The sequence below is a fragment of the Sprattus sprattus genome (genome assembly GCF_963457725.1).
Source record: "Sprattus sprattus genome assembly, chromosome: 16".
NCBI classification, from domain to species: domain Eukaryota; kingdom Metazoa; phylum Chordata; class Actinopteri; order Clupeiformes; family Clupeidae; genus Sprattus; species Sprattus sprattus.
Window position 1 is genome coordinate 16,414,753 of NC_137914.1, and position 24,016 is coordinate 16,438,768.

The 24,016-nt window shown below is 43.4% G+C and overlaps 1 protein-coding gene across 1 annotated transcript in view; it reads left to right on the top strand.

The window, feature by feature from the left end:
* The first annotated feature begins 2,634 nt into the window (after nucleotides 1-2,634).
* The window catches only part of casz1 (castor zinc finger 1), a 184,114-nt gene continuing 162,732 nt past the window's right edge, over nucleotides 2,635-24,016 (top strand). Inside the window, exon 1 of the mRNA XM_080853709.1 lies at nucleotides 2,635-2,803. The gene's annotated coding sequence lies outside the window, so the exon portion shown is untranslated. The remainder of the gene's footprint in view (nucleotides 2,804-24,016) is intronic.

Genomic DNA, 24,016 nt, shown 5'->3' on the forward strand with positions numbered 1-24,016 from the left:
TGTATCGCAGTATTGCCACATCAGGAGAACTAGCTGATGGATGTGCTACCACTCCCTGCAACCTTACATCAGTGATATGCTGGAGAGTTAAACAGACTGCATATGCATCACCAAACTGATGTAATACTGTCTGAAACTGAAGACATTTTTTTGTTCTCAAGTTCTGTTTCACTAAGCTGTATGCTTAGGATTTGCTTGTAAAATAAAAAATTGAATCATTAATGATTCAGCAACTGTACAAAAAAACTGATATTGCTTGTCTTCATCACAAAATGCCCTACACGTTAACGCTCAGTTCAAACAGAGTGTTTTGAAGTCTGTTGACCCAGACAGTTTAAACCACAGGACACGATCAGAACCACTGAACATGACTGAGCCATATCAACATTAAATATGTAAGAATTGTAACCATACCCCACTACCAATAATAGGATGGGGATTTGAACTATGAGCATGTCCTCTATCTAATATTTATTAATGGGTACATTTGAAATATTTTGTATTCAGAATAATGACTGAGGATGCAAGAGGTTACTCACTGGTGAGAAAAGGTAAGATATTACATGCTTACAGTGACCAAATTGGCAGTAAAGGATTATTCCAATCTATATTGAGCAGCGACATATTCTCCCACTGTAGTGCTATGGATGCCCACTGAAAGATATTGTCTCATTAGATTTTGGTGTTGGTATCTATCTGGAGCCACAAGGAATTGTGTTAAGCCCTGTTGGAGGTACATTTCACATAGTTTGATCCATACGTGTGGTTAGGCCTGGGCAATTTTATTTCTTTACAAAAAATAATGGATCCCTGGATCTAGTCATCTGTCATACCAATTATGAATTATATCTTTCAAAAATAATATAATGTTGATCAAAAATGCACGAGAGAGAGAGAGAGTGCACACCAGTTACAGGGCTTGGTATTTTTGGAATCTGGTGGTAGCTAGCTAGCCAATTCACTAAGGCAAGACTTGAAGGCTATGGATAAAAGAAGACTTAAAAAAAAGACAAAGAGGTCCTGTTGCGTACCATTTGGGCAATAGCAAGAGAAAGAGAAAAGGATTTAACACAATGGATGCTGGTACGAAATTTTGTCCGATTTGCGCCGGTGCTGTGGACCTTCATCAGGTCACATGACATTTAAAGCTTAAAGGAGCAAGGTGGTGGCCGAAGTCAGGCACTGCAGGTGCTCGAGCTAGAACAGAGCTTCATGACGTCAGAACATCACCGTCACTGGCTGGAATCGCTGACGAGAGACATGAAGTGTGTTTCCTGATGCTCCAATGCGTGCATAGTTTTGAAAATTAAGAAATGCCATATATTTAAATGATGATGTCTATGTCAGTATGACCTAGCAAAACAGTGTTTTCATGTAGACAAGAAGTGGGGTAAAATGGTTAGTAGTTGTGTGAGTTAGACAGGTGACAGGCCCTGCGTGTCATGGGCTATCTATAGGCTTACTGTTTTTTTGGTGTCAAACAGTGTGAAAATTATGCATTTAGCTGCCAGAATAAAAAAAAACAAATTCCTGGGGGGGGGGGGGGTGGGGGGGGGTGCATAGGCATACATACATATGTATATATGTCTATGGGAGGATGCCCTCTGACCCTCCTACAGATCTGGGCTAGACCCTGGATGTTTTCAACTCCTAGCAACGTCCCTGTTTTGATCTTCAGATATTTTGCAACGACAATGGGGGATATGCATACAAAATCTTGTTTGAGAGGATGTGACAATTGCAACTACAAGGAAGCATATCCATCAGAATTGAGCTTGAATGTGAGTGTATAAATACTGTCCACTCCAAACCCAGAGTAACTTAAGAGATCAAAGAGCTACCTTGCTTGTTAGTTGACTGCTGCTATTGATCCTTGCCTAGATTCTTTATTATGTAGAGCAGGGCACCTCACAAAACTGCTAATTGGCAATAATCTGTTTGTCAATAGTTCACAAGACTGCAGAATTTAGATAAGGGAAAGTTCGAGTTCAAAATACATTATCACAGCGTGTCCAATGCTGCTGGGCTCTGTTCCAGAAATGCCCTCAGATGTGTCCTATACCCAGAATATTTTGTTGTAAAGGGTGGAGCAGAGCCGATGGGCCTTCATGTGTTATTTTAAAGTAGCCGCTTTACAGGAATAGCAGATTTAATAAACTTCTGCTTTTTATCAGAAAAAAATGCACATTCACATTTAGTTTTTGAACACTAGATTCTAGTGCTGTTTCATAAGTTAGATAATGAACCTCACAACAAGATTTCACTTCTCTCTGTGCGTTCTCAGGATATTTAAGTGCTGATGTAGGGGGGTCAACTGTACAGTAATTCACGCGCACACATCACACACATGGGTGTACTTTCATATTTGATAAGGGAAGTATGAGTGACAGACATTTAAAGCAGTTTGGCTTCATATGTTGTGCTTAACATAAATTGACATAAACGTATGGCCACATATTTGATCATTTCACAACAACGTGCAAAAATGTATGTTTTAGGCCTATTCACTGTGATCTGAAAGACTGGAACGGGTGAATCATAACAGGATTCCGCTCCAGCTTTTCCGCCTCACAGCTGCTAAACTGAGAAATTCAATTAAGGACTCCTCTTCCCACTTTGAAGCGGTCTCCAGGGCAGATCTTCCGGACGACTCGCACTATGTTAGAAATAGGAAAATGCAATAATAAAACAAGAAAAACTGAAAAAAACGAGGCAACTTTGATCACGCATGCTCTCATGCCATTCACCTTAAACACACATTTCTCTTAAAGTGGGAAAGTCATCGAAAGACGAAGAACTACAGGTAAGAGTTTTCATTTTCGCCTCAACTATCGTCTGCAGTTCCTCACAGATGAATTAAAACGCTAAGATCCAATAAAGTAAATTGTTTCGCCTTGGTCGACGCAGACCCAAATGACATTAACCTGGCGTAAAATAAGTTAATGTATGTCGATGTCAGCTTAAATCAGTTGTCCTTGCGGACGGTAGGCGCCACTGGACCTCTATGCTCTTTAACTCAAGCATCAACGAGCGGTCCATTTCAGCGACCCGGTAAATAAACCTTACCGGCTATCACTTGTGTAATGTACTTTAAAACTTAGCTACTACAAAACTGAGACCAAACCACCATCAAACTTTAACAACGGAGTATACGACTTCCAAACAGAACTCGCTTCAATTCCCAAGTTGTCAAGAAGTAGCCTGCAACTTCATGTTTGTGTTTGCCGAAAGCGTGATGTTACACCTCCGGTAACAGTTCAGTCAAGCATGGCAACATGATGGCACGTTGTATCAGTAACGATAAATGTATTTTCTCTAGCGTTAACAAGACACCTCAACGCTTTTGATATGAAATTGAACTAAGTTACCGGACACGTTATTGAGTGTCAATGCTTTTGGGTCAGGACACAAGGCACAGTAGCCTAAACTGTAGAATCTGACAGTAATCAACTAAACCCAGGGCAAGTCATTCGGCACCGAGACAGGCAGTGTTGGCGAGTTTATGGTGAGGTAGCCTTCCTTACGCTGAATTTTGCGTGTTCAGGTTATCGACCTTCGAGATTTTTTAGACTGTTGTATCCTACTCAGTAACTTTACAAGTGACTGTTTAAAACGAAACTATGCCTATTTAAAATAACGTGATCTTACTTTGTGTGATTGCAGCATGCTCCTAGAGCATTAGGCTATAACCAATTGAAATATTTCTGTCTTTGAGACAACACGACATTATGAAACAATATTTTAGTTGTCTGGCTGCGTGTAAATGCGGAAGTTTACCTAACTTCTACGTGAAATGGTCGGTTTGCTCCCACTAAAGCCTCTGCTTAATGTACGTTATTATAAGTGACGTTGTTGTGAACTGGATGTCATGTCTGTAAAATAAATTAAAAATAATCGAATCAAGTTTGCCAAGCGAACCTCCTACAGTACTGTACATTCTGCCTTACTTGAAGGTAGGGGTTATAGTTAGTGCCGAATAGATTGACTAGCAACTCTGCGATGTATTAAGTTACTCTTAACGTGATGAAGCCCACCTGTGTGGGCTTCAAGCTTATTTGACAGGGAGCGTTTCGACAGCTTGTATAGCCTACTGTATTTGCTGCAATGGGCGGCTTAATGCTTTCAGTATGAGATAGAGAAAACTTTCATTTTATTTACCGAGGGCAAGGTGTAGAGAAAGAAGTAAATAGAAAAAACATACAGAAATGCATGCTATATCATTTCAACAGAATTGACACCAAGCATGTACAATATAGGCCTAAAATACCATACCTTTTTTTTTTTTACCATACATTGAAATTAAAAGGTCTCACCTCACACACACACACACACACACACACGCACACACGCACACACACATACACACACACAAGTGTTGAATTGAGAGCTTTTGTTTTGCAAATGTATCAAAGGTAATTTTGAGGGGAATAAATAGTTTATTTATCCACAAAGCTCATGAATCTTAAATAAAAAAGTAAATCTTATATAAAATGTTATTTTAGGGTGTTTTCCCTAGAGAATTGTATTTCTCAGATGCATGTTATGTTGTCTCATACCTGTCATGTTCCTCTTCTGATTCTTTTCATTATCATAGTCATGCATCTTTAGAGAAGTAAAGAAAGTACTGAATTTTTTTGTAGCCTAAAGGTATTTATTGTAAAAACTTCAGAAGATACATGTTTTTCCTCAATTATGGATAGTGCCTTTCTCCTTGTGCAGTCTGCTGTGCAGTGTGTCTTTGTTGCTGCATGATGTTGCTGTCCTAGGCATGTTAGTTACAGGAGAGTAGAGAAAAGATCAGTGGGGCTTTAAACCCTGGAGTTTGCATATTCTCGCCGGATCTCCCTCCTTTGCTAATTATTGTGTTGTTTTCAGAGCAAATATGTCATATCCATGGCGACCAGGCAGGTTTATTGTCTCCCCCATGCAATTGCTCACATAAGTAATTAATTACTGCTTTTCTCCCTCCCTCCTTTCCTTCTGTCTTCAGTTAGAGCGATCACTGAAAGCAAACCGTCTCTCATATTAAAAAACATGCCTGTGGTGTTAGAGCACAAGGTAAACATCAAACCTCGTTTTTCACGTTTCGATACTCTAGCTTTTCATGTCTTTGCAACGATGCGGCTTGGTGTTTTTGTCTCTCAAGTGCCTGTGTTTGTTTGTGTCATTATCACACACTGTGCTCCCCCAAAAAGACCATATTATGAGAATTATTTCCCAACACTGCACAGGAGTCTTTAAGATGAAATCCATTCTCGCAGGCTCCTGCTGGCCTGTCTACATGTGTGATATCATCATCGTATCATCATCATCACATTGTGGCAAATCGATGGCACTTCACATTTGGTTTAAAGCACCTGTGCAATCTGCATGATCAGAATAACCACCGACTTCTCAGTGATTCGTCAATACCCATCAATGGCTGGGTGTGTTTAGTGGCGAGCTGTAATGTGTTGGCCATGTCATATTGGATGGTTGCTGGTGCGGTGTGGCGTGGCGTCGGCACTGGCTCCTCTGTTCCCTGAGCTGCAGCGCTCCATGGCCGTGCTTTGCTTGGAATCTGTTGGCATGTGGCTGGTGTCCGAAGGTGTATCTCCATCTGGATGCAGGCCAGCCTGGGCTGTCATTGCCAGTTTTGCAGGTGCTCGTCTGCCTCGGCGGTGATGCAGGGCGGCCACATCCATCTGCCACGCTCTCGTTTTTTTCTCTCAGTTCTCTCTTTCCTTTCTTCCTCCTCCTTCTCCTCCTTCTCTTCCTCTCCTTACTTTCATCACAACTTTCTGTTGTCACAACCTTTGAGATGAGTAGATCATGTAATCTGGATAAACAAGTGATTGTTAATAAATATGATTTGTACTGTGGCTGGTTGCTAGCTCATTTAAAAAAGAGAGAGGTTAATAGCTTATGTCTCTGCTCTTGACCGGTAAGACCTTTGAATTTAAACTCTTACACTGAGTTATTCAAGATAGAAATTCTTTACTTATTTTGGTATAATATATTATTTACATTGTTCTTATTACATTGCTTATTTACCTAAAATGATATGTTGTAGCACAGGTATTAAGGAACTGATACCCCTTTGGCCTTGTATTATTTATTTGATTTCAACCAGGCCCTTTAATATGAAATATACATGCATAACCCCTGACCATGCATGGTAGCTCCCAAGATGTAATGCAATTGGTTCTTCACACCTCCTCTTTGTAAATTGCGAGATGTAATGATTTTGTATCCAAATTCACACCAGACATACAGCCTTGCCTTGTAAAGTCTACTGTTTGCGGCGCATAAGCACGGATAGTGCTCATGTTTGTTTAATCATCGTTATTATTTTTATTTTAGTGCGGGGGAAATGTCCTTTTTGCATGCTTGATCAACCAGTAGAGAAATCCAATATAATTGAGGTTCAAGGTGAATTGCATCCCGAGCATTTCCCCTTGACAGAAAGAGCACGACAATTCTCCTGCAAAATAAACAAATCACGCCGACAACAGTAATATAGGGTTGATTTTGGAGGCATGAAATAAGTATCGATTTAAGCCTTCACTTCATAGATGAAAATGGCCTTTTTGGTAATTTGTCCAGAGCCCTTTCAATACTGAACAGAGAGAGAGAGGGAGAGAGAGAGAGAGAGAGAGAGAGAGAGAGAGAGAGAGAGAGAGAGAGAGAGGGGGAGAAAGACAGAGAGGCAGGAGACAGAGAAGGTGGGGGCATAGGAGAGACAGAGGAAATGCATGTGTGTGTGTGTGTGTGTGTGTGTGTTTACATGTGTGTGTCAGAGAGAGAGAGAGAGAGAGAGAGAGACGGAGGGAGAAGGGGGGGGGGGGGGGTAGAGAGTGTACACATACTCACCACACAAGACGGAGAAAGGGACATGCTGGCCCTTTCCGAGCTCATTATCATTCTTAATAAGTCTTAAGGAAAGAAGGAGCATGGAGTGTAAATGCAAGGTAATCCTAACGCTTGGCCAAGGTTAGTGGGGACAGAGGCACATGCACACCCATCCCCAGCTGCCAGCCACAAACGCAGAGACTCCTCCAGCCCCTCCTGCCCCTGCAGACCCACCGTAGTCGGGGGTGGATGGGTGGGGGACGGAGGGGGGAGAGCACGTCAGACAGACGCTCAGAGTGAGGGGCTCCAGCACCTCGGCTAATGGAAAATAAAGTTGAAGAACTCGTGGCTATTTTTAATCCGCTGGATTAGAGCACTTACCAGTGGAGTTCTTGCAGGGAGATAACAGGCATTATTTGCAAAGATTGGGCCCGTTTGTTTATTTTGACGACGGGATGGTTGAGCGCGAGTTTCGCTGGCGGAGAAAACTCCAATTAAAGTGTGCATCTCGCACGCGCAAAGGTGATATTTGAGGACAAGCAAACAAGGAAATTGTTGCTTTGTTTGCTGAAGACGACCTCCATTGTCAGTTGTAGATTGAAATTTAATGTTGGAGCCCACATTTTATGCATCACTAAAAAAGATTATGGGATTGTCAGACAGGGGGAAGGACCTAATGAGTGATAGATTGGGTTACTCACCAGCTCAAGACTAGTTTAACAGGATGTTCTCTATTGGATTGTTTTTGTTTATATTACATTGACTAGGTAGAGAGATTTTTTCCTGGTTTAATCCCCTGACAATGCCACTGTCTGAAATGAGTCCATGGCTAAAGAGGCCAGATCACTGGGTTGTCTGAAGCTGGTCTAAGTCTCGGAGAGTGAATCTCTAGACACAGGCAGAGCGACAAACAAACGCCACAGGATGTGCTTGCAAAGAGGGAGATGCCCTTTGTTGCATAGACCGGAATGCAGTCTCTGCTCCCCTTTGTCACGTAAAGATGATTTATCCTCAGACAGATGTTGTGGGCCTTCGTTGTCTCCATTTGCACCACATTTTGCCCTTTTAAAGGTTAGGAATGAAATGCAAAGCCTCTATATCCAAAACGCCCTCCCTAATATATATATCATTTTTTTTCCACATTGCTGTTTTTCCTCTGGCTTTGAGGCGACGAGTGTTGTGGAGGCACAGGGCTAAGCCACTGGGACCAGCGAACGCTGTGCCCGCCCTGGAACTCGAGCACCTGTAGGAGCATCTCTTCTGCACTGTCCCCCCCCACCCCCACCATCTCCATTACCACCTCCAGCCCACCCCTCCCCTCTGTATCTTTCCACCGATCTCCACTCCCCCTTCCCCTCCTCCTTCTAGCTTCTGGGGGCTGGGATGGCAACCTTCTCCTCCCTTGGCCCCCTCTGGGGAACCTTAGGAGGCAGAGAGCCATCGCCATGGTGATCAGAACATAGAACCTCCACAAAGCAGCCCATTGTGACTGGCGTGTGCTGAGGTGCGATGGAACAAAATGTCACAGCAACAGGTCCTTCTTTTTTTCCCTCTCGCTTGTTGTTTTTGCTTCAATGCCCAGTGGGTTTGTTTAGGCCGAGGATCATACGCCTCATTTTCTTTGCAGCAGGCTGTTTGTGGTGTCATTTAATGGCATCTGTGAGGCCTTTCATGTCCTTATTATATGGCCTTTTTGATACCCTGTATAGATAACATCTTTCACCTGTAATAATGGAAAAATGTAAACTCCAAGACAGGTGTCTGTTGCTCAGCTTGAAAAATAAGGAGCAGCCCAAGGAAATTGCGCAACAGATGTATTGATTGACATTAAAAACCCAATTAAAACGCAATTCCAGTTTAATTTTCCCTATTTTAATTGCCAGTTTAATTTTGCCCGGACAAAGAGATATTTTACACAAGTCAGAAATACTATGTTGACACAATTAATAACAGGATAACACATCTCCGTGACTTCTCCATTCTAAGGTGTAGTCTGCAACTCTGTGTTATCAGTTTGGCTGATGGATTCTCCACTAGAGGCACTAAGGCCAACTTTAATCTGTATCCAATACTTGTGTTGAAGAGACATTTTACAGGTTTCAAAACCACCATGTCGGTCAGCAACCTTTTTTCAGAGAGTGAGGTGTGTGTGTGTGTGTGTGTGTGTGTGTGCGTGCGTGTGTGTGTGTGTTTGTGCCTGATGAACCAGTAGTGCTCTGTTAACAACAACACTGAAATTGCCTATGATATTAAAGTTACATCCCTGTTATTTTTTTTCAGGCTATGTCATTTTGTGTCAGATATTGGACTAATTAGAAATTATTTGTCTGTTGCTGTTGGGTGCAGACATCCTCGAGAGAGAGAGAGAAAGAGAGAGAGAGAGAGAGAGAGAGTGAGAGAGAGAGAGAGAGAGAGAGAGAGAGCGAGAGAGAGAGCGAGAGCGAGAGCGAGAGCGAGAGAGTGAGAGGGAGGGAGGGTAAGAAGCAGAGGAAAAGAGAGACGGAGACAGAGAGAGAGATGATTTAATCTCTCTCATTGCAGCGCAAGTCTTACTGTATTCCTCTGAGGTTGTTGGTTTTATTTTATGTTAATTGATGCTCTTGGTGCGGCTGACATTAGGCCTTAGACTTGACAGCGGGGGCGTTAGGTCCATGGCTGGAAGAAAGGGGTGGTGTATGTCCATGTGTGTAAGTGTGTGGTTTTGATTGTGTGTGTTGTGTGTTTGTGAGTGTATGTCTGTGTCTATGTGTGAGGGTGTGACTGTATTTGTTTATGTGTGTTAATGTTGGAAGGGGAAAAAGATAGGAGGGGTCTTGAGGTCAGAGGAGAGGGTCTGCAGCAGTAGTAGTGCGAGTGTATGTGTTTGTGTGTGTGTGTGTGTGTGTGTATGGGTGTGAGACCTGGAGGGAGGCAGCAGGTTGCTGCTCCTAACCTTCAGGAGGAGGCAGGCCACCTCTGCTGACAGGCTGGGGCCTGGGCTCAGCCCCTGGGGTGGGCAGGGTCCGCCGGCCTGTCAGAGGTTATGGAGGGGGCTGGCGTCAAGCGCACCCGACACGTCTGCCACGGCGCACACCTCTCTGAGCTCACACAAGACATGGCCTGGTGGGCTAACATGTGATTATGCCTCTCGTGTCCGTTATTATTTCTCTTTGTCCTTCTTTCTCTTATGATTCGCTTTCTCCAACCGATCTCCCGTCAGTTACTCATCCTTTACAGAGAAGTCATCAGACGCTTGCGATGATGTTTAAGAATGAAAAAAAAGAACACTTTGGGGATGTCTTGTCACAGACCCGCACAGCCAGTTTGCCGACTGATTGACTACTTATTTATCATGCCCCCCCCCCCCACACACACACACCCTCCTCTGACGAAGACCTGAACGGCAACACAGTCTGTCTTAATCAGCCCTTGCTGCTAATTCCACTTGAAAATTCCACTTGGCTCACTGAGTAAATACATTTTTCAGCATTTATTAGAATACAGCTTGCCAGGGGGGACTCCTCTTGCTCTCCTCCTATAGCTGCTCCAGTAATTAGCAAATTGATTAGGAGAACTCCAGCACACCTCCTTGGCTCTTATCTCCCCGTTCTAGGACAATATTGCCGTGCCCTGGGACAGCGTAAATATTTTAAGGAGAAACCCTTGGCGAATCGCATTAAATGGCTGCGGGGCCGAGCAGCTGTCTCCCGCTGCAGGTCCCAGCCAATTTCCTAAACTGTGATTAAAGAAAAGTTTTGGATTATTTAAGCATACTGCGTCCTGTGGGCCCTACAGTACCACGGAGGTTCTTCCCTAATCGTACCCCCCCCCCCCCCCCACCCCCCTTCTTTCTTTCTTTCTGTCTTTCTTTATTTTTTCCCTCCAGCTCCCTTCAGATCTATTAGTTCAGAAAATCGCCAGGGCTGAGTAGCTTTGAACGTAGTGGTCATTCTGGGATGCATTATACAAGATGTGACAAAGACCTCTCTTTTATGTACAAATGCTAATTAAATTTTTAGCCCCCATCCCAAGGCTGCTTAGAGAGAAAGGGGGGGGGGGGGGAGAAAGAGAGAGAGAGAAAGAGAGAGAAAGAGAGAGGAAGAGAGAGAGAGAAAGATTTCGTAGTAATTTGGCACCTAATCAAATTGCATTTTAAATGGAGCCGTTTAAGGATGGCTGTAGACTGCTTTTACGAAGCCATGGTGGCACAAATTAAGGCAGAATAAGATGCTGTTTTCAGCGAGGAACAATAACACAAAACACACATCGCAGTTGTCTTATGTGTTGATGTAAATACACGTCTTACACTATTTGATTTGCCGTTTTAATTAGTTAAAAGGAGCACAGGTACAGAGTCAGACATGCAGATGCAGGCTAGAAGACAGTTTTTCTTTTAATTATACTCTCTGTTGGGAAGTGCCTTTTTTTCTCCCCACTGTGTCCCTATGATTTAACTAATTGAAGGAAAATGTGCAATCTAACAAACAGGAGCCTGATAGATTGGTAAACGGATGTGGCATTGTGGAAATGTTTCATCGGTCTTGATTGGAGATTAAAGCTCGGTGGAAACAGCAAAACTCCGTCTGTAAAAAGTCTTGTCAACAAGTATGTTTGTTCACAAAATCCGGCGCTAAGGAGCTGTCCGCACACATTTGCCATACATGATTAAGTTCCTCGTGGCCAATCAAATCCACTGCTCAACCAGCATTCCAGAACGTATTAGTGACATCTCGTTAGCAGAAAACAGATAAACCGAAGGGAAGACAAAATTGGGGGAACACGCCCGTGTTGTTTATCAAGCAGAATAACTGCCTAGGAGATCCTCGTGAAATGGCAGTTTTCAAGATTCAGTCCTGGCGGATCTGTCTCCCTCTGTAGTCCCGGCTGTCTCTCACAGTCCCCTCTGTGGACGCCTAATAAAGCTGTTTACAGCTCCCGGGCTGTTTCTACTTTTGCTCATAATTCTCCTTTTTTACATAGTCATTCCGCTACCGGTTTCACACTCTGGAAACTGTTATATGCCCATAGAAGCCTGTAATTGGACTCTCTAAAAGGGATGCTCGGCAGGCTAAAGATCTTCGGTTAGGGGTGAGCCATTTCATTTACGGCGCAATTTCACAGGATAGGCCACAATTTACTGGGTGCATCTCTATGGGGTTGACACCAGAATTGACTGTTTCATCAGGTCAGGTTGTCAGTAAAATTGGGGGAAACTAAGCTATGGGAAGATTTAGTCAAAATATTAGCATTTATACTGTTCAAGTAGATATTAGGCATATTTTTTACTGTAGAAAGTTTACTTTTATAATCCACTACGCTCTTAGGATTAGGCTAGTGCAGGTTGCCTATGAACTAAAATATTTCTTTGCTCATAATTGATGTAAAATAGATTGTATTAACTGTAAAAGCAAGCAAACTGTTAATATTTCAGATTCATGGAGTTTCTTTGTTAACTAAAAGTCAATGGTAGCTCTCGATGTGACCTTAACTGTATGCGAGAAGGCAGTTTAAAGAGGCAGTGGATGTGTTATTTTTTTTCATTTCACAGAAAATAATCTTTGACCTGAAAAATCACCAGATATCCCTGCCTTTTTATCAGCCTCTCTTGAGGGCCTGAGTCTGAAGTGCAGCTGCATATTCTGAACAAATGCACTTATTCCTGACCATGTGATGCCTTTAAAATGGGGATATGGGGAAAATACAGGAGCACATTTTGTGCAGCCACACCTTGGCATTCTGCCTTATTTAGCAAAGGTGGAGGTGAAAATGGGTGGAGATCTCTGTTTTGTCAATTTCATGACCTGTTTTGTGCATAAAAAACAAGACCAAGAGCACACATTTTGCTGTTTTGCAGATTTAGAGTTAGGTGTACGTGTGTGCGGCAAGAGCCAGGGCCATGCTGATTGATTTTCATGTAAGAATGCCTCATTGCTTTTATACAGCAGGAGGTAAGTAGCCAGTTTATTAGGGGTTTAGGCACCAGAAACAGACTTGGCTGTCAGTCTCTGGTAAAGCCTATTTCAAGAGCATTAATGGTTCAACTTGTTCTGTAGCTGAGCTGTTTTCAGTCCGCTGATAGTGTTATATATATGTATGGAGATTGACAGGACAGACATGGTTTTGGTTTGGTCTTAACAGCCAGTGTACTGCTCATTCGCACTACATTTCCCAGAGTTCACCACGGTCAGTTACAATCACATTTAGTCCATGGATGTTTTAAATATTTTTCTCTCTTTCTCCCTGTTTGTCGACTCAAATGTTGGGACAAATGTTGTTTGGCAAATGAGCCCAAAGCTAACACATGGCCAAAGTATCCCAAACACCAGGATCAACAGCAAGCAGCTCTTGTCATTGATTAGTAAATATTGTCCTTTGACTAATAGCGCAGTGTAAATGAAAGGATTGATCAAGTGGATGACTGATCATGCGAGGGTGATCAGTACTTTGGCCACAACTCAGACAGTCAACTGCAAAGGTGTCCTTTGGGTTATTTAAAGCTTTAATGCTGCCTTAGTCCACGTGAGCTGTAGGATGTGTGGAAAGATTTGTTTTGTTTGATTTGTTCGTTTGTTTGGGACAAGTCTATAGTTGGAGAAAAGATGAGAACTGAGAGTATTATGACAAAAGTTTGAATGAACTTCACAGCATTTTTAATGTGACTAAAAACCTTCTCTAATTAGTCTGACGCATTTTACTCTCAGCTGTGTTTAAGTCCCTTGGCTTTAAATGAATGGTATTAAAATGGCAAGGTCTTTTTTATTCCCAGAAACATTTTACCTTCTTAGACAATAGTGAGGGTCTGTTTTAGGGGCAGTAGACTTTATCTTTTTATAATAAAAACCTCTGACTTGGTGAAAGTTTAATTAATAAGGGACTTTAAGCGTGGGGAAGCGCAGGGAGCAGGGTCTTTAAGGGGTACTTATTTTTCCATCTGGGCTATCCTCCAAAAAAACTAGTCAATTAGGGTCTTAAGCTGCAGAGACAAAAACGTTATTAGTTCTAGCAAAAAGAATAATGGGTTTAAAAGGTTTTGCTTCAGAGGCAGGCATGGGCCCAGGCCGAATCCTGAGTCTTCTGAATTTTTGTCGTTTTTTCTTTCCCTTTTCTTGCAATCGTGAAATACCAAGCAGATTATTATTCATGCGAGTGTTCTTTTTTTTACCCTTCCCTTTCTTTTCACCCAATAACAGAGGTTAGGTAGAAGCCGTCATGGTTTGTAATCACAAAATAAAGCAAAGACAATGTGTTTTCAAGTGATCGTTCATTAAAATTTCCTGGAAATGCATTGCATTGTTTCTGTTTCCCTGCCTCCTCTTTTTCGATTCATGAATTATGAAGCGCAACATGAAATGCCTCATTCTGTGATAAGTTCAGGCTCTGTGCAACAGCCAAGGTTTGGGTTTTATTTGGTCTGCATTCTTGGGAAGCGGCCAGTTCCATCTTCCTTGTGGGGATCCTGTTAAGAAGGAAGAGTTCAGAGTGTAATTCAGAAATAATTGTCTCTGCCATACCGCCGCTCTTTGTGCTGCTGGGCCACTCCCTTTGTTTAGGGCTCCAGGATATTTGCCTTACTGACATGTGAACAGCCCTAGTACCAGGCACCATGTGACCCCGTCGGCTCAGTCCCTCACCTGCCCGTGTCAAATCCTCTTACAGGAAGGAAACGGAGGGAATTGCCTCCCGATCCCTGTTTTTTATTACCGTCAGGCCTGACAGTGCAGAGATATAGTGTGGTGCTGTTTATTGTGATGCATCTTAATGGACACTTTCACACACAGCTATTCCAAGCAAGAGTGTCCTCTGCATGGTGCCCAATTGCACATAGGAAATAAAATATGTGCGACCTTCAGGTGGGGATATCCGTGTGGTAATGGTGGCACAGTAACAGGAGATGAGCAAGGGGTTTTGCACTGATGAACTCTTTACCTTGGCGGTGGTCATTCTGAGAGGCGGATTCTGTGACAGGTTGGTATGACAGCACGGATTAGATGGAAATGACCTGACTGTACGCCCAGCCAAGGAGCACCTAAAACTCCAAGAGCCCCAAAAATGTCACCAGCAGTGCTGCCTCTGTGAGCCTAAAGGGCATTACTCGTACCCGAATGAATGCCAGCAAACGATTGGCTTATGGAGGATCATCAAATAAATTAATTGTTTCCTCTTCATGGTAAGAAGGTGCTACTCTTCCCAAATCGAGTGCCTGTACTTGGTTATTACACTTTAATAGCTTGCTCGCCAAACTAACCATATATTACGGCGCATGCAGACTCAGATCAGAGAAGATGAATTGGCTATTAATTAGAGTTGCGCTGAGAGGGCACCAGGGAGAGACTACTCACAGCCACGCAATCAGTGTCAACGGGGGCCTTTTCCCAGCCTAGGAGAGGCAGGCCACTGCCAGGTCAAAAGGCTCCGCGCCGGGGGCTCGGGAGACGTGGAGCTGGAAGTGAATTGAATGCAGCCAATCAGCAGAGAGACTATTGTGCCCCGACGCAAGAGACAGATCTCCGGCCCCGCCACTCGGAAACCGCTCACGCGGTGATCTTAATCAGCGACGAGCCTGTGTTTTATGTCGGGCTTGGCTCGAGAGGTGCCACCAACAAATACCTCACGGCTGGAAGACTTTAAATTAGGAAGTTATGGATAAAATATTTGACACGGGGCGTGATTTGTGGCGAAAACGGCCACCGGGCTCACTGTCAGCACCACTGCTTTAGAATTAGCCTTTTATCACAATTAATTAAAATACCCTATAGGAGACGTTCCATCTTGAGCTCATCGGCGTGGGATAAATAAGTCAAGCCGGAGGATATATGTCCCTTTATTGGCTGACATGATCTCGGCAGCATCTGTAGTGGCGAGGCCTTTCCGCGTGCCCACTGCGCGACTTTGTGGAGGAGTCTTCACCATCACTCACGTTGAGCGCTCCCCCCTTTTATGACTCGTTTTGTTAAAAACCTCTTTTTTAATGCAAGGTATCAGAGTTATGGCCTGTCTATGCAAATTAGTCCGTTCTGACAGTTTGTTATTCATGTCATCGCCTTTTTAAACACTTAAAGGCCATAAATTTACCACTGACAGGCCGCTCCGAAATTGCCACTAAATATTATTAAATATTTTAACAAGTTCCTTGTAAATATGCCTTAAATGTTTGAACGATGGTCAGGAAGAAAAATGGCCTTGCATCAACTTATTAGAGGCAATAAACCAGCTATGATTTACTGTGGATGTAGAACAACTTGGGCCACTTACTTTTTTTTTTTCTCTCTTCTGCCATCCCTTATCGCCTTCCCTGTCCTGATGCGCTCAACATCAATGCATTGTTTTAGACCACAAGATTTTTATAAGTCATGCAACGCTGGCAGGACCAGTGCAAGAAGCGTCCCATTTGTGAGACAATCACCCTGATGGCCAGGCAAGGAATGCATCACCCGTTTTTAAAGTCCTCCAAAGAGCCCCTTTAAGCTTTTTACTGTCAAAAGCTTTAAATTTTGTTGTTGTTGTCATAGGCATCGACTGATGAGGAAGTTAGATGATGATGGTTTCCGCATGCTTGCTGGGAGCGAGGGCGTGTTGTCATTGTTATGAGTGTGGTATGGCTTAAACGACATCAACACTCTTTTAGATAAGTGGGGGCCGCTTCAGATATATGTCCGCTTAACAAAACTTTTAGTGTCACCATGGAAATTTCATGACTCTCACATCAACATGTCCAGGACAAAACTGCAGCATTTTCAGAGGCAGAATAGCATGTCAGTTACATTTTAAGTGTGGATAGCAAAGATTCACTTCAGCCTCTAGAAATGACAAAAGTGATATGAAGTGAATGTACAAAACCTAAAGTAATTTCTTGCATATAAAAACTAATAGCAGGGTTGTAACCTCATTGAAGATTTCACTGTACATGTACTATCCTGTTGGGGCCTAACATGGAAGTCAGTTTGTTGATGCTTAATGTTGGGTAGTTCAGACTCCAGATTCAGTCGTCAGATCCAGATGTTCGACAAGTACCACTCCACCACTGCGGGAGGTTATTTGATGGCCACGTAAGGCAAGTTACTAATTTATTTTTATTAAAAGTCAAACAAACTGTACCATTTTAAAAATACTTGACATGATGACACAATAAGTGTAATGGAAGTTTGGTTTGCGGTACATTTAGCAATTATTAAAGGCTGTGTTTTCTGAGGAAAAGGAAAAAAGATGACTGCACAGGAACACAGCACAGCACGTCTGGTACAGTGCTTTAAGCCCCAGGGAAACGAGCACTTTTCGCCCCCCATTATATGGGAGGATGGTTTTCATTTGCACAGCCTCTGATCCAACCCTCGACTCTGAACTAACCAATATAGATTTTTTTACCAGTAACTCGCCATCACTGAGATGTCCTGTAATCAGCTTTTTCTTTTTAACTTCACCGGCTCCACCATGGGGCTCAAGCAGTCTCCTCCGATCCCTCAGTTTTATCTCAGCCTTCCTTCGCTGCTGTGCATTTACAAGTTTCCGTCATCCTGTTGGACATGAATGCCTTGCCCAAGGGTCCCTCAACCACCCACGCCCTTCTCCAACCACCCCAAGCACCACCTACTCCCCCCCCCCCCCCCCGTCCCTCATCTCTCCAGCGCCGGGCAGTGGACTCTTTCCTCTATCTTTGGCTCTCTGGCCCCCGCTCCACGTGCCGTGGCTGTCTGGGCGCATCATTCTACACGGCTGCTGTGACGTGACGGCTGCCATGTCAGCACCGAGCATCTCCCCCCTCTCTGAGTCGGAGCCCTCTGCAAGTTTTTCGCGGGGTTGGCAGAATACGAGTGCCCCTCGTCTGGGCTGGCCATAACCTTGCCACAAGCTCTTCTGTGTGTGTGAGTGTGTGTATGTGTGTGTGTGTGTGTGTTTCATCTTAAGACTTAGAACAATGATGACTCAAGCCACACACAGAATACACCTCAGGGAGATGAGCCTTTAAAAGAATAAATAAATTAAGAAAAATAAAATGAGAGGAGGACTCCACAGCAGTCGTGTTTTTTCCACAGACAGTAGCCGGCCACTAAAAGCAGAGGCAGGTCTCGCCACAGCTCATTTGATTAGGTGGCCCCATGCACAGGAAGTGCTGAAAGGCACGGCAGATAGCATCGTGACAAGCGACTCGCTACCCTGGACCAGAGACAGTTGCCAGTCCCTCTGAAGCTGTCTTCAATCCAGTTAGAGGAACTGTGACTCTCTCTGTCTCTCTCTCTTTGTCTCTCCCCCCCTCTCTCTCTCTTTCTGTCTGGCGTCCTCTCTGTTTCCCTCTCCCCCTTCCTCTATCGCTCTCTCGCTCTCCCCAAACACCCCCGCGGGTTCTTATTAGCAGGGTTAAGTATGAGGGGGCCTGTATTGGTATTTCTGCGGTCGCTTGTGTGCTCTGCACATGAATTTTTTAAATTATTTATTTTCCCTGACAACGCCATATGGTGCTGCTACTTGTTTGTCATCGGCTTGCAGTGCGCCTTGGTTGTGCAGGGCCTTGATTATATTGCTGTTGTATCTATATGTTTACACACAGGTATTTCAAATACTAAGAGCACACTGTGCTCTGTGTCTGTGTGTGTGTGTGTGTCCCTAGTGTGTTTCTGCATGTATTGTCTGACAGAATTTCATGAAATAAAATATCAGAATGTCGCAAATTTGGCTAATTCTCAGCAACATTTGGACCAGTAGAGGAGGTGAGGTTTGGAAACGCTGTGTGAGTTCTGTATCTGATGATCAGAGGGCTCCTAGTTAGGGATGAAGGGATGGAGTGGCGAGTGGGGGTCATATGGAAGGCTATGGAAGACCCGGGAAAAAAATGGGGTCTTGATCTTCCTGGAAATGCCACGATAAATCGCAGCGCCTCCCCAACGCAGGGAAATGATTAAATATGCTCCTAAACTGGCCTGATTTGTGGGGGCACCTTGCCGATTTTATTTGCCACTGTTAACATTTTCATGTCTGCATTATGCATAGCGCTCCGGGGCAAGGAAGTGCGACAAACAAACGGCCTGAGGGATGGGAGTAAACACTGGCTCCTTGCAGTGTGTGTGTGTATGTGTGCATGTGTGTGCCAAGGCAGGACCAACCACAGCAGCACACTCTCAGCTGTTCGTCCTCACCCCTGTCCCCCGATCATACACACATAAAGCCCACCAGGGTCCCCCTTCATTCGCATAGACCACAGGCTTACAGAAAATGTCAAGTTTGGGTCAAAAGCCTGATATGACATAGATCTAACGGCTTCTTATCTTCAAAGGGTATTTTGTCCATTAGAGGCAGATATTAGAGACAATGTAGCCTCTCTAGTTTCTGATAAGATCTTGCATGATATTTAGATGATTTTGGGTTTCAAACAGAAACAGAGCTGCGGAGGTGCAGAGCTGAATGTCAATGAGTAACAACCGGTTTCTCAACAAAGAAAATTCTCAAAGTTTTGTATATCTATCTAAATATTTGTTTCACTTCTCTTAATTTCTTGCTGGCGTTAGCCTTGTAAATACCAGCTGCTGGGCTCCTCTCCCCTCTCATGCTGAAAGGAGGTGGTGGAGGCCGGGCGTGTGCCCTCACTCAGATTGGATTGACGTGTGGGAGAGGCTGTCAGCTCTCTTTGCGTCAGTGCCGACTTGCTTCGCTCACTCTCTTTCTCGCTCTCCCTCGTCAGATCTCCCCTCCCTTGCCGCAGCCTGACAATGCAAATATATGCAAAGAGCAGCGCTTAGCTGGTGGACTGTTCACACGGGCCCCTGATGGACCACCGGTGGGCTAGTTAGTTCAGAGCGAAACCCCCTGCCAGATAAGGCAAACAAAATGATTCAACTGAGTTAGTTTCAGTATGTTTTTGTTGCTTTTGCTTTGTTAATTCTTTCAGTCTGTAAAATATGAGAAATGATTTTAGGTGGCGCCAAAATAGTTGAATCTGGAACATTCAGCGTGTCTCAATGTTGAATTTTCTTTAAATGTTAGGGTACTGCAAAGATGATGTGATGGGAAACAGCCCATAGTACCAGTCTATAGCATCATTCTTCTCTCAGAGAGAGAGAGTCCCACTGTGGTGTGACTCCCATGTACTAATGCAGAGAGCATCAGGGAGGGGACTGATATTGTCTTTTTATGACTTGACCTTTGAGTTATTAGTTTCTTGTTTGATGAATAACTGTTGTCTAAGTGAGGGAATTGCGCTTTTGGTAAACAGACTCGGAGTCTACTGACGGAGCAGTCACTGTCTCCACCCTCCCTCTGTTTTCGCTCTCTCTCTCTCTCTCTCTCTCTCTCTCTCTCTCTCTCTCTCTCTCTCCCTCTCTCTCACCCTCCACCCCCCTCTCTCTTCTTCAGCCTGGCTTAAGATATGAAGCCATTCAATATGAAAAGTTATGTTTTGATTAATTGAATGGAAAAGTTCTGGAAAGGTCAATAGCAGTTCATTGGCAGTGTCCTCTGGTGCATGGAAAATGGTATTTTCCCTCCATAATTTTCGAATGTTGTCATGTGCATTGTACACTGGGATGGGCCTGGAAACAATTAGCGTTACAATTTACCAATCTCTCCCCATGTCACTCATCACATCCCTTTGGCGAATTTAAACATCTTCTGTGCATGTGCCTCACACTGATTTAAGTAAATACAGACTATGTGCCATGCATTTAAAAGGGATAATTACGCAAAAAAAAAAAATGACGATCCTTGATCTTAATCTAAGACCTATTTTTTCCCTTAAGTATTGCACTTTCAAGAGCATGTGGGAACATGAAAGTATTACTTCCATGACAGAAGAAGTTACGTCCTTCTCACTGAATACAGTGCTTTTTAGTTTTTTTAAAGGAGTGTGTTTGCTGTGATAGTCAGGCAATCTCCTCTGCAGTTGGTGCTTAAAGGCTCTCCATGTATATTGGGCCTTAGTGACACAGCCCTCGCAGACACCCATAATCAACCCATGAAATGCGTGCCGCAAATATTTTTTTTGTTTTATTATTTGTTCATTTATTTATGTTTGAGCTCAACATAAGCAACCCCTGCCTCCACTGTTTTGGTAGGTTGATAAAGCAATTCTGCGGGAAGAGTGCAAATATTGAAGGTATCTGCGAGCATGATGCACATCTGTCAAACAGCCCAGGGGCAGAAACCAGTGCACAACAAGGCAACAAATGCTGATCTTGGGCTTCTCTGCGGCAAAATAAAATATGGCTCAAGTTTTCATTAAGGTGCTATTGATTAGCCTTTCCTGGCAGTGAATTATAGACGACATTAAATAAAAAGGGAAAATATTTTTATGACTTTTCACGGGCCATGCCAGAAAATCCCCTTGCCGCCGCTTCTCCAGTCCTGACAAGCGTTTTGTTTTTCCCCCAAATTCTTGCGGCTCTTGTAAAAGCCAAAGTGATGCGCTCTTCTTTAATTTTTTTTTCATCTCCTTCCATTTTCTCACCCCTTTTATGAAAACAGAGCATTTCAAATTTCATGACGAATCTGCTCATCTTGGTGACCAGCCTGACTAGAAGAGCGCGAGGGATCATCCGCATGTCACGCTGCATCTAAAGACCCTGCAGAAGGAGACACAGTTGTGTACATGTCTGGGTGATAGGACTGGCATAAATACAGAGGACGAGTTTTTTGAGCAAGAGCAAAAAGAAAATCATAATAAAAAAAGTGAAAGACGCCATAACTGCTACAGAGGATAAAAGCATCATAAAAAGTCACGAATGGATGACTTTACAATTGTGGAAGACATTGCCCATGTAGATTTATGTCTAGCCCACTTTCGGAGTCGTATCCTACAGTGTTTTGTTTTTAGTCCTACATCAAAGGAAGCACTTTTTTTCCTTCCCTTTTAAAGTTTTCGCCCCGGAGTTCACTTTTCTCCACTGTTATACCCCTCTGTGCTCGTATCGTGTTCCGTATCGTGTTTTCAAAAATCTGCAGGAGGAGGGGAGGAGAAGAAAAGCCAAGGAGCAGGGCAGCCATGATCTTGAACCAGATGAAAGGTGCTGCGGTTATTGGACATTTCTTCCCTCTCCTTTGGCTGAAATGAAGCTGACAAACTATTGTGCTGATAAAATTACCATGTTACAAATGACCACAGATTGATAACCACCTTTAAAACATTTTTAAACCAAATGTATTGGTGTACAACAATATTAAATGTTAAGGCTTTAACCTAATATTATAGGTGTCTGATTACCTCTACTTCAGAATAAAGGCTTTTTGGTGTTTTTCTGAAATAACAATAGATATTCTAAAGACATAAAATAGTGATGACTCAATATTAAACGATAACATAGGTTGTGAACATACAGGAGCATAATGTAGTTGCAAAAAGGAATGCACATTCTCCCACACAGACACACACGTACAAATTTGCAGACACAAACACACACACACACACACAGACAGACACACACACACACACACACACACACACACACAGACACACAGACAGACACACAGACACACACACAGACACACACAAAAAAAGGAAAAAAATGAGTCAGTTGCTACATCATTGTATACCTCTGGAATTTCTGGGTTGAGTAGGGACGATTTTTATTAGAATAATTACATCTTTCATGGAGTCCACGAGCCAGTTTGACTCGTTCTGTGTTAAGACCAGACATTTTGTTTACTCCCGCCCCCCAACCCCACCTCACCCCACCCCGAAAGCACATATTTTATCTCGGCGCATTGCTGTCAAATTGCTCCGTGCATGACCCGAAACGAGTTCATTTACTTAATTTTTCTGCCTTTGATTGATTGGGGCCTCAGCACTGAGTGGCAAGTGATGTGGATTCAACTGGACATTTGTGAAATTCTGGGACAGAAAGCGTTTCTTGCGTGCCCCTGAGTCGGGCAAGGGTAGCCGGAGCCTCCAGGCTCGCAGAAACATGAGTCCTGGCAGATAGCGTTTCACACCCAGCACGGCTCAGCAGCCACCACACAGCCCACATGAAATAAGCCACCGCATGCACTCTTCTCTTTCATTTAGGGCCTTCTCATTTTCGGAGAAATGTGCACACACATACGCGCACAAACACACAAACACACACATATGCACACACACACACACACACATATGCACACACACACACACACACACACACACACACACACACACACACACACACACACACACACACACACACACACACACACACACACCACACACACACATATATAAACTAAGACACTAAGCACATGTGCGTATTACACACAACTAAAAAGGGCCTGTTCCTGTGATGTTGTGTTTTGCAAAAGCACCAGCCTCACAGACGTCAGGCTCTTTTGTGCGAATTAAGATTTTCATCTGAAGTGTTTTCTTTTACTTAAAAAAAATCCCCACATGCCAACACAGACTGATACTCATTGCGTAACAGTGGGTTGTTTTTTCCGTTGGGTGGTGTGCATTTGAAAAATGTACTGAATTCACATACAGAACCAACTGTTCCTTGAATTAGGTGCTCCAACTTGTTTTTCAAGCCAAATTGCAACGTGAAAACGAGCAAACGTGTTAATAAAGGCCTCCAGCCTCAGCCTTGCGCAAGAAAAGATTCACTGTCTCTCGGAATATTAGCCCATTGGATATGTTGACACATCTCAAACAACCTTTGCAAATTAAATCTTGCTGCGAACGTATGGAGTCATTGAGTTTATTAGGAAATGTGTGCTTAAACTGAGGTAGTTAGTTAGTGAAATAGCAGTGTGCAGTGACTGAATTCCAAAAAAAGGATACGTGTTTGTCAACGCTGAGTTTGACAATCTGGTACTTTTGGTTGGTGGTTAAACTATGGAAGACTGAGACAGTATTTCATGCTTAAAGCTAATGTCCTCTGCTGGATAAGAGATAGTTCTGTAGTAAACAAAAATGAGGACTTTGATGATCCTTTTGCCACTGTGTTTTTTTTTTTTTTAATCACAGTATCTTAGCCCCAGGTGAGCACCAGGTGTTTCACCAAGATTTAGTTAATACATGTGGAAAATTGCCATGCCCCTCCAAGAGCCCATTAATATGTCGGATCCATTCACAGGATCCTTCCCCAAAACGCAGTTTTATGACAGAATCTTGTTGTTGTGAGACATAGCTTCCAGTATACATCTCCAGGTAATAACAACCCTCTGCGCACAAGACTGGCACAAAATTAGCACTTTGGGCAGAGGATCAGTTGGCACTGTGCCCGTCACTACCGGTGCATCGCCACAACATGAGTAG